Genomic DNA, 5,000 nt, shown 5'->3' on the forward strand with positions numbered 1-5,000 from the left:
TTGTTGATGTCATGGGGATGGGGAAGTCTGAAACGTACACTGATCCGAGGGTTCCAGGTGCTTTTGGTGGGGTCGTGCGGTACACTCTTGCTCGGGGTTTGATGGTTCCCGAAGTGCGTCGTGCCTTGAAAAAAGACTTGACGTACACATAAACCACTGCAAACGTTGCCCGAGCTCGTGTTCAACAAAGACGAGCCATGGGTGGCGGATCTGGTGGAAATGCAAAAAACGGCCCAATGGAATCGTGGGATGTGGTACTTGTTGACTGTGGTGGACGTCTTGTCCAAGTACGCCTGGGTTTGACCGTTCAAGAACAAGACTGGTGCGGCCGTCATGCAAGCCCTCCAGAGTATCATGAAAGACAGCGGACGGCGTCCCTTGCAATTGCAGACCGGCAAAAGCAAGGAATTTTACAATGCCACGGTGCAACGATGGTTGAAGCAGCAAGGCATTCATCATTTTTCCATGGAAGGCGATGCCAAAGCCACTGTGGTGGAATGGTTCAATCACACGCTGAAAAGTCACATGTAACGGTATTTCACGGCCGCCAATACGTTCCAGTACCTGGACATCTTGCAGGATTTGGTACGGACGTACACCAGCATGGCATTCTGAGACGTGACGGTGGACAACGAAGGGCAAGCATGGCAGCGCTCTTACGGCAAACGTCTGGCCAAAGGGCACAAAAAGAAAACGAAGACGTGTCTTCCCTTCTGGATAGGGGATTGGGTGCGATTGAGCAAACATGTGCGCGAGCCTTCAAAAAAGGGTACCTGCCTCAATGGATGGAGGAAGTGTTCATGATTGCCTGCATGGTCCCGGGCGTCATGATTTTGAACAAGGTCGAGGAAATGGATGGCACCCCTCTTCGAGGCACATTTTACCAAGAAGACCTGCAAAAAGTGACGGTGGATGACAACACCCTGTGGTACGTGGAGAAAGTACTTAAACACAAACGCAAGGCCGTGCTTGTCAGATGGAAAGGGTTGCCAGCCAAATACGATAGTTGGATTCCTACCAAGACGTCCTCATGGGCCATAACAACCGGGACGAAAGCCATTACGTGACCTTGCCCAGCAATGGTGGAGGCACTCAATTTGACGCAACCAACCAGAACAACAATTGCAAATTGCAATTGCCCTACATGTTTCGTTGTGACATTCCCGGATGTGGAGTTGAGCAGTTTAGCCCTGCCCACCAAGACGAATACCTTGGGTCCCAGCCTTCACCTCATCCTCCGGCTTGAATGAAAATTTCTCCGGTGGAGGGACTTGAAAGTTTGCGACCGGTTGGATTTCTGGTGCGGCTTCCAGTGCTTGAGCTACGGGCGGTAGATTTTGCTGCGAGAAAATCGCACCGGGAGAAACCTCGTGCTCGGCGGTTGACATGTCTTTGTCCTGTTTGGCCTTTTTGTTTCTGCTTTCCAAACAAACTCAACGGTTAATTCACAGTTCGATGGAAGCGTAGCGAAGGTTCAAAGCTAATGTGAAGCTACCACTTCTGACACCATGAAGCGTTATCCAACTTTAAGACACAGGACAAAACTAAGTTAATCAACGACTGACATGTTTTATTCCTTCTCTCCCCAGTCCCTATTGCACACGGCCTACACAGTCCAAAGTTCACGCTAACACAACATTCCAATTATCGGCTGTGGCAAATCTAACTGAATTTGCCATAATTCGTTCTTAGTCGAGGTATAAACAGATTTTGGTCAGTTGATCTTGCACGTGTACAATATCGATGGAAGTCTCTCTTGTGAAATAGGAGTCATAAATATCAGGAAGCAAGTTATTTTGATGTTTGTATACAAGCTCACCCATTTGTAATTTAGTAATTTGAAATATGTTCAGTATACCTAATCTAGTAAACAGGGGTCTGCTATGATCTCACCAGCCTTATTGTGTTATAATCCTTAGTACTCTTTTCTGTAGCAGGAGTAAACATTTTAATTTAGTAAGGTATTGTACTGTCCCCATGAGACAGTACAATACGAAAGATGTGAATTAATTGAACTATAATATAAACATTTAAAAATATTCAAAGGAACTACCAGCTTTGGAAATAATACCAACACATAGATCTTCAAGAGGTTTCCCCTTCTTCCAGCTGGTTGGGACAAAATGGTACTTTCCAGCCGCTTTCCCTATTAAACTTCTTCATTTCTGCCTCGTAAAAAGCGGCATTTTCTTCACCAGAGAGCACTTTTGGAAAATTTTGCCTCAGTTTTGTATAAGAAATCTCACCAGAGTTTGAATCAACAACAGCACAAATCGCACCCTGCTTGGCAAAGTTTCGCTTTTTGTACAACGAATCCGGATCCGGATTAATAATAAAACTGTCTTGAATAATGTATTCTTCGACTCTTAAAAAAGCAATAGCAACAAAAAGAAAAACAAGAGCTCTTTTTAATTTCTTCCAACAGATGACTTGATTTTACACAATTATGCCATAAGCCTAAGCCGGATCGAACGATGTAAGCTTACTAAAGGTTAAAATTTACTTCTTTACAATTTGATCTTAAGCATAATCGTTCCAACATTTCAGCCACAACCGTAGCTCATCATTTTTTAATACCGATGACCTTCTGGCACTTTAAGAAGAACCAGGAATGTAATTTTCCGCACGTCGATCGTTCATTTTCTCCTTCCCTCCTCAAAAATACTGCATGTTTATCCTAAAACGCCTCGGTGTCATGTTTGGCCGCTAACTCGACCCAGGTTGGCCGCCATTTATGAATTCGGTGTATACTTTTGTTGCTTTCCCTCAAACTCAGCTTCAGGGGCCTGTGGGGCGTCACGTGACAAATGTCAACGGTTTCGTGTTGGGAGAGTAAGCGAGTTGGCTCAAATCTGGTAGGATAATCATTTTATGAGTGCATTTCGGGCCATCTTCGTCTACAGAAGCCCCCCGGCTGGCATCATTAAGCTGGAATGCTGGTAAAGGCAAACCTTTGAAAGAAAACAGAGGTGAGAGATGGTTTCATGCAGACTGGGTCGCCTAAAATGCTCTGTTGAAAACATGGCGGTTCACGAGCGAAGCTGACTCTCTGGCCTTTCTGTGGACGAATTCCAGCACCTACCGATGCAATTTGGGCAAGTTTTGAAAGCTAAAAAATTCAGTCGGTGCTGTATTTTGCTGGTAGGACTGGCTGACCCGACGTTTATAAAACTGAAAATCAATAAAATGAGAATCGGGGATCTTCCCTTGTCATGTAATGGCAGAATTACCCAGAACAACTTGAAAAGCAAGCAGAGACTGACCCTCGTCAAATGGCTGAAGCGCGGCCGGGGGAAAAAGGAGTGAGAAGAAGATTTCCAGCCAGATACTAAGGAATAGCCCTGGTGTGTGCTGTTAACGTAGACTTTTGATTTCTGAACAAGTTTTTATTATAGAAAATTCGCGACAAAGTAGTACTTTTTTCACTGTTATTCTCGTAGCAAACAACTGGCCTTTGGTAATTTCTTGTCAAAAGAACCGTATAATGTAAATAAGAGAATACTGAGATTTATATTTGCAAATTACCTGCCCTCTTACCACTGAAGTCAAACTCTACATCTCTGTGCAATGAGCGCATTAAAAATTTCCTCATATTACTGTATAAAAGTACGTTATTGTTGTTTCTTTAAAGGTTTTTCCTGCTTATATGAAAGATACGTTTTCTTTCCTGTCTTCTTCTTATGCATGATCTTCGCGGAAATTGCATTCTGTCCCTCAATAAACTTAGAACAACCAGTCATGGTCTTAGTTCCTTTTCTTACGTATCAGCTAAGTTGCGCAATGCGCTATCTGATTTTATCCGTATCACTGAGTTTTGAATATAAAAGCGACTGAAATCCTAGGATAAATTATAATGACAAGGGCGGTTTGGAGGTGTGAGTAGGCGTGGGATTTGTCTCATATGCTTTAGTGGCCGACTTATCTCTCCCTGAATGCCGTATTCGGTTTAAATACACGAGCCTCTATAATCGTTGGGTGTTGTCCTTCAGTATTATTACTGGGTTGCCGCAAACCCAGTCGGAATCTGTCTTTAATTTCGTCGTTTTTTTATTTTTCGTTTTCTTTTTTTTTTAATTTTTTTCCGTGTCGGTAAAAGTCTTGCCTGTCACTCCCATGCTAAGTGGTGTCTTTGTGCATAGAGCCTTCTGCACGTATTTTCTTAGGATCGAGAGGGTAGTGGGAAATGCGTAGATTTCTCTGGTAGACACAGTAGAACGATTAACTTAACCAGCAATGGCGTCGAAAGTTATGTAACGTGAATGGCGTTTTAGTGGATCTTTGAACAAAATGTACCCTTATGAAGCTCAATAATGGCAGGCGAATTGGATACTGAACAAGACAGGCGGTCGAATTTTAAAAGCGACGAGTAATGGACTTCGACAACAATCTGTCGCCCGTCGAGCCGTAATCAAAGTGAGCTGTGTTCCTAAAATTTTGCCAAGTGTGGTGTTTTGTACAACACTGAAACCAAATGAACAGTTCTCTGGTAACTCAGTATGGGTTCAACAAAGACAGAGAAGGAATCCATATAGTGGATCTGTTATCTCAGTTGTCTCGCTATTTGTCAGATTTGTATTTACCTGTCCTCAACTCTGCACAGTCTTCCGGTATAACAATTGGAAATTTCACTAATATGTCATTGACATGAATGGCGTTTTAGTGAATCTTTAAACAAAATATACCCTCATGGAGCTCAAGAATGGATCGTCAATTGGATGAGCAAGACAGCGCTGAAAAATAAATATCTGGATTTTAAGAGACGAGTAATGGTCTTCGACAACAATTTCATTTTTCGCCTTTGGATATCAAGTGAGCTTTGTTTCTAATATTTTACTAACTTGGTATTATATAAAACACGGAAATCAAATAGCATTTTTTTTTTATGGATTTAACCATAGTTACTAACTATGATTTAACAAATTAACATTGAAGGAATCGAACGCCTACAAGTATGCACCACAGAACAGTGTTTACTCAAGTCGCATCTTAGTTGTCTGACA

The sequence above is a fragment of the Montipora capricornis genome, chromosome 12 (genome assembly GCF_036669925.1).
Source record: "Montipora capricornis isolate CH-2021 chromosome 12, ASM3666992v2, whole genome shotgun sequence".
NCBI classification, from domain to species: domain Eukaryota; kingdom Metazoa; phylum Cnidaria; class Anthozoa; order Scleractinia; family Acroporidae; genus Montipora; species Montipora capricornis.